Source organism: Triplophysa rosa, linkage group LG23, assembly GCF_024868665.1.
Source record: "Triplophysa rosa linkage group LG23, Trosa_1v2, whole genome shotgun sequence".
Taxonomy (NCBI): domain Eukaryota; kingdom Metazoa; phylum Chordata; class Actinopteri; order Cypriniformes; family Nemacheilidae; genus Triplophysa; species Triplophysa rosa.
The window spans coordinates 18,209,795-18,224,996 of NC_079912.1; positions in this window are offsets into that span (position 1 = coordinate 18,209,795).

Below are 15,202 nucleotides of genomic sequence, written 5' to 3' on the forward strand. Positions count from 1 at the left end.
TTGATTCAAGAAGTTTTAGACATTTTTACTGGTAAACAAGACAAAAAGACTAAGTAAGAAAGTCATTTTTTGCAGTGCACTAAAAGTGTAAAACAAACTGAAACTTGCGCATTTAAAAAAAAAAGTGTTCCCCATTTTCGGGCAGCTCTTTATATTCTTCAGGTGTATTCTGGGATATAGGCTACGTTTTAAAGGGATAGTTCACTAAAAATAAAAAATGTCATCATTTATTCACCCTCCTGTGTTTTCAAAACATGCTTTGACTGTTTCATCTGTTCTACACAAAAGAAGATATTTCAAGAAATATGTCTCTTTGGTTTTGTGTCCATATATGGAAATCAATAGAGGCCAGTGTTTCTAGTTTGCCAGCGTTCTTCAAAATATCTTCTTTTGTTTTCTGCAGAAGAAAGTCGTACAGGTTTAGAAGCTGTGAAAAACAAGTTTCTACATTAGCTTTTATAATGAACTCTGTTTCTTCATTAATATTTTTGCTTCCTGATAAAAAAAAAACATGTGACCCACCGCGCATAATAAAAGAGCAGACACAGTACATCACATCACATCACACGAATTTGTGTCAACTAGCTGTGATGTTACGTATCATTGAAAACTATGACCATGCTGTGCACTCGCACAAATACATACATAGTTTAAGCATTCCACCTCACAGATTACAATATTATTTCCTGGCAGATTGCAAAATGATTCATATTTATTACTGCTTAATATAACGATCGTTCTTATTTATCTGTCAGCTGGAGCCAAAATACATAAATCAAATATATAGGGATGCAGACTATAACAATAAGTAATTACCACAGTGTCTGGGTCCTCTCCCAATAAACACAATTACAGTGACGCGTATTGCTCATATCGGGTCAGATTTTACAGGGTGGCAGACTTTTACGATTCTCCCAGTCTCCACGCGTTCTCGTAGCGCAGCGTCTTCAAGTGACCGATGCGTTGGCTATTTCATGCTTTACTTACAGAATCCGGAGGTGAAATGTTGTGGAGATTAGCAGATTTATCATTCGCTTGTCGAGACTTCACTATGAAAAGCATTCAAACTAATGGAGGTTTATGAATCATTAACCATTTTTAATGTGCCTTTGTAATCAAATGAATTATAACTGTAATTTGTATCTGGGGACAAACGCAATAAAAAAGAAAAGCAAATCAACAAAATACTGTAAGTAACTCGCATCTCAGATGGTTTTCAGACCATTTTTCCCAATACATCGGTTTCTCTTATGTCTTGTTTATTTGTCTAGCCCTATTCAATTCGAGTTCTTTTTTACAGTGTGAGAAACTCAAAATCCCCACAGAGGACTTAATGGCCGCATATGTGCAAACTCTCTATTCACTGTCGCCAATAACACAACCACTAATAAACAGGGTCCTGCACACAACATGGCCCCCTTTGCCCTCTTTTAAAACACACAAATAAACTGAATTATATCAGGTGTCCTCTTGTGGAACTCCGAAGAATGCCTTCCCATGTTGAATTATGAGCACATCTATGGTGTAATACGAGGCAGCTGGTGACTTATGAAACAGATATATTGCTGTAGCTCCAGATTTCGCTTTCAGTAGACTGAAGGGCATTTCATGCTATTAACCTCCGGTCTGAGAGAAAATTCAGCTGCGCGCGTGATTGAAATGCTTCTCATGGCGAGGGCCTTGTAGCGAGCTCCCTGATTGTTTGCCTTGTTCATTTCTGTAATTCTCTTCATCATGGCTCTCTCAGAGAATCTATTAAAAGCACATGGCTATACTTTTAAAGGTTAAGCTCTGCTTTTCAGCCTCACCAATCAAGCAAGATGAGTTTTAGATGAAAAACAGCCATTATGCGGAGGTTAGCGGCTTCTCGGGCTAGTCGCTCCCTCTAGACTTCGAGGTGTTGTGTGCCTCCATGGAAAGGCTTTAATGTGTGTGCTATCGCAGAGGAGACTGTGATATTAAAGGTCGGACGTTTTCCACTCGGACCTTTTATAAACTCAGTGTAAACAGATTACTGTTAAATACTTAAAGTGGTTTTCTTTTTAAGTGCACATTTCAATATCAACATGTCCTTGGTGTTTTACATTTCTTTTCATACGGACGTAACCGAAACGCATGACTAAACATGCAGTATTATAAAACACCGGTAGGGTGCGATGTTGCATAACTAAACTGCCTGAAATGCTCGCCATGTCCATTGATCAACACAGAGTGCCTCTTGTTGATAACACGCAATCTTTTGTTTCAAATTAGGCCTTTTTTTAGCTCTAATGGGCAATTCCAGCGTTATGGATGTGACATTTTGAGTCAAAACTTATATAACATCTCAGAGAATGTATTTTATATTGAACCATCTGTGTATGTGTTTGTGTATGAGTCCAGACACTAGAAAATATCAGTCTATACGAGGACGCACGTTTTTGAGAGACAACATACTTCATGGGATTTCTTTAAATTAAAATGTGCAAACCAGAATCAATAATACCCAACAAATGAAGAACTTTATAGACTGTTGTTTTAATTTTCATGTTCCCGGGGACATGGACCGTTATGGATGTGACAAATCCATTACGGAAGTGACAATCACTTTTCTGACTATTAAAGTCTTTAAAAACGAGACTTCACATGTATTTTAACCACCACATATTGACATCTGAACTCTCAGTAGGCCTATGTGAAAACCTGGTAGGGAATTGCCCTAATATAACAAATATTTCAGAATATCTCAAAATCGTTAATATCGTGTGAGAAAACTATACACAGAATATACACATGCACACACTGGTGGTGCCTCTTATGTGAAGAAGCATTTCAAACAGGGTTTAAGGTCATTCATCTCTCCAATTTTTCCATCTTTCATTCCACATCTCTGTCTCCATCCTTCTATTTTGTTTTCCTCCCCTTTTCCCCGCCCTCCCACTTTGGCATTTCCTTACTCATTCACTCTCATGCCATATTTGGAAGGCTTGTGGCTATTGTGTCTACATTAAAAGTTTAATTAATGTCAATATAAAAACGGCATGACATTCATAAATTAAACGAACGAAAAGCAAAATAATACGTGGTTAATGGCAGGTTTACGTGTCTTCAGGGCAAGACAAGCACGTTAATAAAACTTTGATAGTGTCTAATTTAGGCCATTTAAACATACATATTTTATATTTCTCTTAAACCCGTGACATGGCTATAATTCTAATATTACATTGCCAAACCATCCAGACGAATATTTCCAATAATACACTGCGCCGCCGCCGCCGATTGGCGCTGGAAAAGGATTCGTGTTTATAAGGAAAATCCATCTCCTTTCAGGAATTTGTTTTCAACCACACACATTATGATAATTGGTTGCTTTTTAAAGAGAAACTCGATCCAGTGTGTGTGTCGATAATTATACTTTTGGTTTCTCGAGAAGAATGTTCTTCCCCTTTTTGTCCTCCTGCGCTCGCTCATAAACTCCTTTTTAAACGTGGACCGGGCGGCACACCCACATAAACACATAGAGAGAGAGAGCCACAAGCTCACACACACACTCATCTAGTCACTAATCAATGTAACCACAGTGAGCCTGATTGGTTTACAGACACATGTTTAGACACCAGCCTCCACACATCTCCATGTGTCTTATTGGCCGACAGTATTTAGTTTGTTTGGACAGCTAGCAGTCCCGGCTAACCGCTGCTAATTGGGTCCCATAAAGCTGTACTAGAACAAACAGTGCATGGTAGCCGCGCTTTAAATCAGCCCTCGCTGTGTGCTGAAAGCAACATGAATTACATTTTAATTGCTCCCGCTAATTCCACGAGGAACATGTTTGCGGAGATCAAAATGAGCGTAATTAAAAATGCTCAGTTTCATTTCATTTCTCAGTCTGGTTTTTGTACCCTCACGCTGGGTAAACCAGAAAAGATGAAATATTCCTCTCATTAAACCTTCCTTCTGTGTGTCTGATGAAGTGTAAGGTAAGATTTATTTGCTTCGTGAATACTACGAAATGAACCTGCTTAGAAACCTGTACACCAATTATAGCCATGGGTGATGCGCGGTTTACGAAGACCAAACAGAAACAGACTCGACAACAAAACTTGCTAACACTTTACAATAAGCGTTGTCTTTGTGAAAGTGATAGTTCACCCAAAAATCATTTGCTCACCCTCTTGTCATTTCAAACCTGTACGACGCAGAACAACAAAAGAGGATATTTCGAAAAATGTAACTGAACAACAGCGGTACCCATTCACTTCTATTGGATGTACGCAAAACCAGTGGAAGTGAACGGGTGCCGCCGTTGTTCAGAAAACATGTCAATCTAATAAAAAGCGAATGATAAAAAGGGGACTTACAATTCTGAGCTTTTTATACAAAAACGAATGAAGGACAATCAGAGGTTGAAAACTCATTTGCACGCAAAATGTTCCAGATCCTCTACATGTCTTACATTGCGTTTGTCTCTTGACTCTGAACCACATGGAGCATGCTGGAACATTTACAACACTTGGCCAGATTTTGTAAGCCATTGAGATGCCTGCAAACCCAGTTAACATCCAACCCCCCCACACAAACATACACGCCACGCATTCGTGCCAAACATTTTATTGACAGCATACATGTACTGTACACAAACAGCAATTTACAGCGTTTCACCCTAAGTTCACCGTTGTCTGAACATGTGCAGGCTACATGATATTTCTCCTGCGTCAGGAATGCGCGGGTGTTCGTTTAACTAATATGGAGGGTGAACGTTACTCTCGGTTGGCTGGCTCACAGAGTCAGTTGTTTTCCATTTGTACGAATGCAATACGATCCTTTCATTTTTCTCCCATTTGTCAACTTTTGAGTGCACATCTCTCATCGCAGTTTGTTAATTGTTCCACGTTACGGCTGAGCCAGCGAAAGCCCTCAGACGGTTTAGCCAACGGTATACGCCGAGCCATGAATGTGGCTGCTGACTCGGTGGATTTAAGTGAATGGTGTACACAGCTGTTCAGTACCATGTAGGGAACTGTGGGTTGTTTGAACATGATGGGCGGTCTCAGAAGGGGCAGGTAAGAAAGAGGCTGGTGTATGTGCCGCCATTAGTCACTGTAATTTACAGAATGCAGTCTCAATATTGTGTCAATATTGTAAACAATACAAATATCTACAATATTGTGCAACATTACATTAAAAGGACAGTTCACTCCAAAATGAAAACTCTGAGTTGTTTTAAATCTGTATAAATTTCCTTGTTCTGATGAGCACAGAGAAAGATATTTGGAAGAACGCTTGTAACCAAACAGTTCTTGGCCACCAAGTAGGAAAAATGGCTTTATAAATTTCTTTGTTCAGTTGAAAACAAAAGAAGATATTTTGAAGAATGTAGGAAAGCAAACAGTTCTGGGACAATTTTGACTACCGTTGTAATTTGTCCTATACTAGTCAGTGGTGGCCAAGAGCGGTTTAGTTGTAAGCATTCTTACAAATATCTTTCTCTGTGTTCACCAGAACAAAGAAATTTATACAGATTCGGAACAACCCGAGGGTGACTAAATGATGATAGAATTTATATTTTTGGGTGAACTGTCCCTTTAAGTAAGATTGGATATGTGGTAACTGTAATTCTGCAATGAAACTGTTTTCAGAATAATTTTTTATTCCAGTTTATTTGAAGTGCTATAAACTCCATATTTTTGCAATATAGACAGACAGACAGACAGACAGACAGAAAGAAAGACAGACCGAGTAAGAGCGAGACAGAGCAATTAAATGAAAAGGGCTCAGCTGTGAGCCGGCGCTGTTCAGATGACAATAAATTGAAGATAATACACAACTGAAGTGGGTTTGACGGCTCTCGAGCGACTCGCAGAGACGGTCTGGGCGCACGGGCCCAAGGACTGATGTGCATCTTCACTATCCCTGATCATCAATCTTAATGACACACATCAGCATCCGCAGCTCACGTGTGTTCAGGAGTCACACGTTTACTAGATCACACTGCTGACGTAAATCCCTAAACACAAACTTGATTGGGACATGAATGACTCAGTTGCCTATGAAATCACACATTAAAACATAACTAGGGTTTATCAAAAACATTGCTGTGTAACATGCACATCTTACAACAAATTTATACTTGATAGAACGAATAAGTGCTTGTCCTGCTCCTTTTTTTAAATAAGCAAAATGAATAACATACAGTACTTCAATAATGGAGTGTAGTCGGTAAACAAATGCAACAGCGCATACATCTTAACAGAAATGTTTGCTCCTTAGTATCATTTGAACATTTTCCGCTGATGTTTTCATCATTTTTCACGTATATTTTGATGTCCAGAAAACTTGTGACCGTATTAAGCCACGCCCTCTTTTCATCTCACGTTTCATCAGGATCGGCGTTTTATTTGTGTTAAAATGGGGAGTCACAAGCTTAAAACCCAATTAATGCGCAGTGCAGAGATCATTAGCACACTCCAGAAAAAAAAGCAAAACATAAATGTGAACTCCTCAGAAGAGGAAAGTTCAGATTTGGGGGCTTGTGTTTCGCTAATTCCCTCTTGACAAGCGCTGTAGCACTTGTGCTTAGGACTGTGGAGAAGATTACACAGTGCTTTTAATTATGGCAGCTTGTTTGCATATCTTTATAAATCATAATATATGGTAATGAGCGTTTTCCTAGCGTTGAGAGTCCCAGGCAGCAAATGTGGCCTAAAAATGTCTGTAAATATTAGTTTTCCTGTCAGCTCAAAGCAATTCTCTTGAAGTGTTTCTAAATAGAAGCGCTAGCATTAGTTTTCCAAATTTAAATCCGTCGCAATTAAAAGGAACATTAATTACAGTTGTGTGCTTCGTGATCTCTCTGAAACTTATGCATGCAAATCAGTTACAGTTCTTAAATGAAACACCAGAACTTTAAAAACATCGATTTTTACAAATGAAAAATAAACACAGGTGCACTTCTGTATAGTTCTGTATAATTGGGTTTTATTGAATCAGTTATACTGTATGATTGAACCTGACAGGAACCTCACAGGAATTCGCAACTATTTTACGAGATGGCTATTATGTGTGAATTCGTACAATTTTAAGATAAAAGCAATTTTTCACACTGTCGGCCGATAGTTTAAAAACAGACGGAGATCAGGGCCATCAATCAAAAGAGGAAAGGAAAATGCAATGAATATGTATGTGCTCTTTATAAATAAAATGTTAAGAAACATTTTAAATATCATTTGATGAATTAACATTCAGAAATATAAATTTTACATTAAGAATCGGTTTCGGAAGATATCACAATAATCAGCTATCGGTATCGGTGGAGAAATGTAGTATTGGTGCATCTCTATTATTAAAACGAATTAGCCTCAGAAAATAGTTACGAATTCCTAATCTCAACAGGTCCGTCTCCATGAGGCGAGCCACTCCATGTAAAGTACAACAACTTTATTTAGCTCCTGATACAAGTCTGCTTCATATATTATGCACATTTTCAAGCATTTTTAGTTCTAAACCACTATTCAATTCTTTACATGCAACACATTTTTTTATACATGGGACGAAACCACTAAGTGCACCTTTGAAAGAGAAAGCTACTTTGATAAACATCATCTCCTCTCGGACTACAAAATGTCCATGTCCATGTTTCTCTCCCCCTGCTTTTAATAGAAGCAACTAATGGAAGAAAAATGCTCTCAAGCTAAATGCCAAACTTGAATCTAGCAGAAAACCTCTTGGAGATATTGAAATCACTTTGGCCTCTCCACCGAGCCCCGCATGCAAAGATCATTTGATCCCCTCAATGAGCGCAGCATTAGAAAACACACTTAGGCCCTCATCAATTATTTCATTTTCTAAAGGACCTAAGAACTGAGAACGCGTCGGCTGAAGTACGATTCAAAGGAACCAGGCGATCTGCAGATAAATGCATCTTATTATGCCTATCGAGTGCGTCAGTCTTTGGAAGATGCTCTACAGGATGGAGATGGAGGAGGAGGCATTTGAGCTCTGCGGGCAAGACAATGTGTTGACCCGTAAACAAAGCGAGCGATCAGATGGCAGAGCTCTCGAACGGGATGGTAATCTGTATCTGACTGAAGGGAACAGTGACGGAGGTTTTAATCTACTCCGGTACACGAAAAGAGGAGGCTACCGAGAACATCAGAATGTGATTCTACACTCAAGTAGGCTACACTGGACTCCTGCTTCTTTCCTTCTTCAAACAGAAGTGATAGGGCGGACTGACCCTCTTGTTCTCTGGCTCCGTGGATCTTGTGATCCATCTGTTCGGCAATTGTAAGGAAAAGCACTGAAGGTTTGGCAGAAGTGGATGGGGGTGGAGAGGCCTGGTTAAGTCTCTTCGCCATTAAAGAGGTTCGCTGCAATCAGACTCCATATAGTACAATCCAAATGAAACACAATGAGACGTATCACTAGACGCTAACAGACATTGTTTTTCCAAGGCTGTCTGTTAATGATATGTTCAAGGCTGAATGAAGTATATTTTTCTCAGAAATCTTGAAAGGTTCTCAGAGGATCTGCTCTAATGAATTCACGAGTTTCTGCAGGCCCCTACCAGAATCACATTTGTGATGAAAAATTGTCTAAATGGTCTTCATCATTAGGAGGCCCCTCACCTCATTTCAGCTTTAGTGGTCTTCACACATGTGTGATTGGACGGCACAGATTGCCTCACCTAAAGATTCATCCACCAAATCAGCATGGCTGCTTGCGTACCTCCGCTTCTTCTTGTCTGACTCACAGTTTGCAACGAGGAGGGTCAGTGACCTGCGAGCGTTGGTTGGAAAGAGCTGTGGACAAAAGCATTGATGTCACTGTCAGCCAAAATCACTTACTTCAGTTGCCAACTTAACATAAAGCTAAACAGAGTATGAGAAGTTTGTAGTGAATCTGCAGTCTTGAAAAAAAATATTTTTTTTACAGATTTAAACATGGGAAGCGTGGGAATAAAAGAATATTATTTCTAAGACTTAAAGACAAGAATAAAATATTTAACCATTTAAAAATGTATTGCTAGTATACACACAAATGTGACCCAGCTGAGTATTCTTTTGTGATTTACAGTTTCTACATAACAACACCTAAAATAATGTAAAGAACATGATGTGAAAATATAATCTTGATATCTTTAATATTGACCGAGTTTGAAATCTAAATGAGCACTTTAAAACAACAGACCTCTAAAGAAAGAGCGAGTAAAACTATACATTTAATTCAAGACAGTACGGCTGTTTTTTTCAAAACCCTGCTAAAAGAGTTTAGGTCAACACCAAAAGGAAGGTAAAATGCTTCAAGAGCACAAAGGAAAAGGTGATTTTTGCCATCAAAAATACAATTGCTTCCAGGCTAATTACAAATGGATGATGATGAAGTGAACCATTTCGAGGGAGAGTCAAGGTAACCCTACAATGGATCACCAAGTTTATGGCTTCCTGATCGATTTGTGATAAATGTTTGTGCCGCATCTGTAATCTCCTTTAGTAAATGAAGATTTACATTGACACAGATCTATTGACACACTACAGTTTCTTCAAAATTTCATTTTAAGCAACTTAGTATTATTGGTTATTATTTAAATTTATTAATTTTTGATAATTTCACAAATTTCACCACGCTTACTCTTTGTGCTTTAAAAGCCATGGCCATTTAATAATCCTTTATAGTAAGGCCAAAAAAACTCTGTCCATGCTAGAGAAAGGCCAGTTTTGTGCGCGTGTGTGTGTGTGTGTGTGTGTGTGTGCGTGTGTGTGTGTGTGTGTGTGTGCGTGTGTGTGTGTGCGTGTGTGTGCGTGTGTGTGTGTGTGTGTGTGTGTGTGTGAGTCAAGGCCGTGCTCATTAAGAGACAGCAAGCTTGTGTTGTAATGGCCTGGTCACAGCTTGGCCATGGCAGCGGTATCTCACAACAGATTGTGTGTGCTAGACCACATAAAAAAATGGATCTGTTAATAAGCCAAGCACTTCATCAGCCCGCCCGAGGCTATAATGGTGTCCCACCAACACGCTGCTTTCATTTTCGCCTTTCATCAAACACGCTTTCTCTCCTTTTTCTGTTTCTCTCCCTCCTCCCACTGCTTTCCATTTCAAATGGGCAAAGAAACAAATCGTGGACTTTTTTGGTTTCAACGCTGGCGTTTAAAAAAAAAACAGGGTTTTCTGCATCAGTTGCGAATGATGAAAAGAATAAAATACACAAGTATGTACATATATTACATAGCCCTCTGGAATATGGTATTATGGACAACCCAGTCATGGTATTGATTGATCCATTGTACATTATTCCTTACACACAGGTACTGTAGTGTAGATAGATACAGCGGATCAAATTTGCTCTTATTATGATCTATATGTGAAGTTTTTTATCCAGTGAAAGTGTGTGTGCATTAATGCACCAAACGCTGTCATGTCGGGAGTCCTGCCCCCGCCTTGAACAGAATAACAAACGTGAGGTGGTTACGTGGTCGGAGAAGAGAAAGGAATAGCCATTGCCTTCTACATCTCCATTTTCAATGAAATATATAAAACAGGTCACAGTTTAGCAGCAATTCTCCAACAATTTCACTCCTCCCTAAAGTTTTGGTGTTCATGACATTAACCTTAGTTAAACATCTTTCATATAGAAGGTGACCGGAAAAAAATCAGCTTGGCAATATGTGAAACAACACATACTGTAAATGTGAAAAAACACACGCTAGGTCATTCAAAACCAGATCTAATAAACCCCTCTTTCCCCCACCTGCATTTGCCGAGAATATTTAAAGAAGAAAAATCTCCCAACTGCTTAAGTTAACCATTTCAGTTCAGACGGAATCACACGCTCCTACACCTACCACAAAAATCACATCCTGTGGCCTATTTTAAATTGTGCAATTATAGTAGATATCCAATCAAACACAAAAAGTTGCCTTTAGGCCTTTAAGAACAAGGCAAGACTCATCTAGAGTGTTTAAGGGATAAACGGTAGAAGGTTTCTGTTCATCCAGATGAATCTTCAGGGCAAACTCTCCTTGAAAGGCTTGTCATCAAAAGAGAATCTAAAATAGGTTCTGCCAAAGACAAAAAACTGTTCTTTGTGAGTAATTTTAACTCGACAGCAATATTTTTTTACTCATTTCAAATGACAAATTGCAGGTTTCAGATATAGTATAACAGTATGAAGTGGAAGAGTTTGCCGTTTCTCGGACTTGTGTGATCTGCTACATTCTGATTAGCTAAAAACAAGCAATATTTGTTGATTCACACAAAAATAGGATTAGAGTTACTGGAAACATCAGCTATGCAATTAGAGACAAACATTGATTCTTCTTATTGTTTCTAACCTCACTATAAAAACTTGACACAATAATATAACAACCTAAAAGACTTATATCAGTCTACAGTTTAATTTACTTTCACATTTAAAGTGATTTTTTCTGTCGGCGCCGATAGCCTTGTGGTTATTGTGTCGACATGTAAGTGCGCTCGTGGTGGCCAGAGTTTGATTCCAGTCTCAGAGGGTCCTTTGCTGAACTTCACCCAATGCTTTTCTGTCGGCTCTACTGTCCTATCATAAGAAAGGCATAGAAAACACCCATTCATTTAATTATAAAAAGGTAGTTTTATCTCATTTGAAAGTGTGTGCGCTTTGGATTTCACAGACAAGTCCAAATAAATTCTGTCAGTGACCTTGTGTCTGGGCCCAAAAGCTACCATGTTGAGTTGGTGTTTCTAGATTTCTTTCAAACGTGTGTGTGTGTAAAACCTCAGTCATTGGATTAATTAGTTCAAAACAGAGCTACAAACTGTAATGAAAGAGCCAATGGGCTTAAAGGGTCTTAAAACTCTTATCACTCCACATTTAGACTTAATTATTAATGTAATACACCATCTAAGTGAAACAATTAAAATAGTACAGGCACGAAATGGGCTGACTGGGAGGCATAATAAAAACATTACGCTCAAACCGGGTGGTGTGGACACGCGAAAATGAGAAAATCCTCTAATGAAAAACTGAAGCACTAAAGCTCATTAATTGTGGCTGAATATTATGTTTAATTGAGGACGGGGCATGGCTGGACTGAAAGGGCATTATGAGGATTTTATGAAAATGCAATGCATACTTGTTCCTTCTGTTGTGAAGAATGTAGTACAAAACATGAACTGAAGAACATACAAATTAAAAATGCAAAAGTTTCTGTGAACTTTAAACTATTTGTCTGTCTGTATCTATCTATCCATCCATCCATCCATCCATCCACCATCCATCCATCCATACATCCATCCATCCATCCATCCATCCATCCATCCATCCATCATCATCGATCCATCCATCCATCCATCCATCCATCCATCCATCCATCCATCCATCCATCCATCCATCCATCCATCCATCCATCCATCCATCCATCCACCATCCATCCATCCATACATCCATCCATCCATCCATCCATCCATCCATCCATCCATCATCATCGATCCATCCATCCATCCATCCATCCATCCATCCATCCATCCATCCATCCATCCATCCATCCATCTATTTATATCATCCATCCATCAATTTATCTATCTGGGACACAGTGAGAGCCCGACAGCAGAGACCAGAGAAAGAGACTCTAACTTTATTATTTGGTGCACAACTCCAAATGAAGTGAGTCTTTAACAGTCAACACTCCCGAGCACCAAATAAGGTCAGGTTAAGTTTAAGTGTGTCATGCTTAACCGGTTGCACTCTCAAAGCTGAGTCAGTGTGAGTAAGCGCTGAATTGAGTCAGTATGACTCCCGAGGCTCCCCGAGGGCCCGGGTCAGCCCTGAGCGCTGAAGCACGGCCGTCTACACAAAGCTAATATCGGCCTCAGTTAAGGACCTGTGAGAGCAGGTTTCATTACAGCTTGACTTGGTCTGTGTTTAGAGGCCTCCTGCTCTTTGTCAGGTATTATTGGAAAAGGCAGCCCACATCGTGTGGAAGACACTCAATGAATAGATCATTATTGATTTTACCTAAAAGGCTAGCTGAATGAAATCAGTCTCTCTCTTACAGCTCCACTTACCCCCACCTCTTCATTCCTCAGACCTTCGGGCCGGCAGAACCACCTGCCCCCCCAACCCGAGAGTCGGTGGTCTCTTCACAGGCCCGCCACTGAACGTGCAAAATATCCCCGTATCGATCACTGGCCCCAAAGGTCAGCTCTTGAGCATTCACTACGAATGCTTTAACAATCCGGTTAGTGGTGCGCTGCGAGGCTTGTGAAGGTGAAACACAGAGAGAAGCCATTTTGTTTTGAGTGCCGTAATCCCTCACGCTCACCCACAAATACACATAAAAAATAGAATGTGTGAAAGGTCGAACGTCTCTCTTATTTTCCAACTCCAACTTTGAACCGGTTTGTCTTTGTCCTCTCTCTAAGGGGTCTGCTCTGCTCTATTTTCATGGATGTGCACTATTTTCAACAACAAAGAGCAGATTTTGATGGGGCGGCACAGCGGGAGAATTGCAATCTAAAAATCGCAGCTGGTTCGCAGTGGGCGACCGCCCAGCCCAGCGTCCCTTATACATTTACAGTGTGTTGTGGCTAAACAGGCTTGGATACCCGGTCTGCCACTCAGAGAAAAAGAAATAACATTGAATGTGAAGGCACAATGGAAATAAGGTTCACCCCCCGTGAACGCAAACAAACTCAAACGCAGACTCGCTCACTCGAGCAACAGAAGGGACCATGTCGAGGACACTTGTGCGGGGCAGAGACTGTTTCCATGCTTGGCAATTTTCATTTTCATGTTTATGTATTTGTACCGACACCTCTGAATTTATCAAAGCTTTGTAAGATTTGCCCACACTTGGATGCGACAGAGATAATGAAAGAAAATGGCTCTTGTCCCTCTGTTTCATCATTACTCGGCACTGGTTGCCATGTTGTTTGCAGAAATTCCCATTTGCTCGTGACGCCCCGCTGTCTTTGCTCATGCCAGCGGTCCATCAGTCTCAGTTTTTAAATCACCTGACTTGACTATTTGTCAACCTCACGACGACACGCTGCGGTTTTAAAACGTTCATGCAGTCTAATTTATGCTAATATGCTGCCTATTTAAGTACAAGGAACGGGCCGTCTGAGCTAAAGGGAGAAAACAAGCGGAGGAAAGGGTTCGACTGCATTCTCTCGGTTTACATGATCAAAGTGTACAATGAGCAGACCGCCACCAAGCCAAAACCACATGGAGAGCTCCGTGTTTACATTCCAGTTGATGTAGCAATGCTGTGTGGTTCAACTGTCTACAGCAGTGGAGGTTCGGTTTCACGTACACGTACTGTGATCTAGTTCAGAGCGAACAGAAAACAACAAAAACCTAAGTGTGCAGTTTTATAATACAATTCATAGTAGTAATATCAAATTTCCATTAAATATCAACATGGCCTCTTCTTTTTGGGGGGTCGATTCATGGCATGTAATTTTATGTTGACAAAGACTAAACCATCCGTGGAGATTTTGTTTGTGCAATCAAAAACATGCAATAATATTCATGTAGTCAGGTTTTCGAATAGCATCATGACATCTGGTCTAAATTTAAGCTTTTAAAGAACTGTACATAATGCTGATAAGTGGTAATTTGACCACCTAAAAATATATATAAATAATAAATATATTAAACTAAATTTAATTTATTTACATGAACAAATATGAAAATAAATACATTTAAGAAATATTAAATTTCATATTTATCAATTCATAATAATAATACTTTTTACTTATGTTAATATAAAAACAATCAATAAATACCTACATTAATAATAAATATATTAAACTTAATTAATTTACATTAATAAATATTCAAATGAATACATTCAAGAAATGTTATATGTACTATTTAATATTTATTAAATATTAACAATACTTTATTATTATTTATTTAAATAAATAATAATTCAAATATAATTATTATTTACTAATATTAATAAAAAAAATCAATAAATACATAAATAAGTAAATCGATTTTTTTCTTATTTTTTATAAATATCATAAATATTTATTTGTGTATCAAAGACAGAAAGTCGTATGAAGAAATGACATTTAAATTATTTTTATTTGTAGGTGAACTATTCCTTTAATTCCATTTTTAATATGTCTGGTAATCTGCCCGTCCTAACCTGAGTCCCACCGAATACTGGTAACGCAAGTCCCCCAACATTGAACTCTGCACATATTAGAATGATCCTCAATCTGATGGTTATTTGATTAA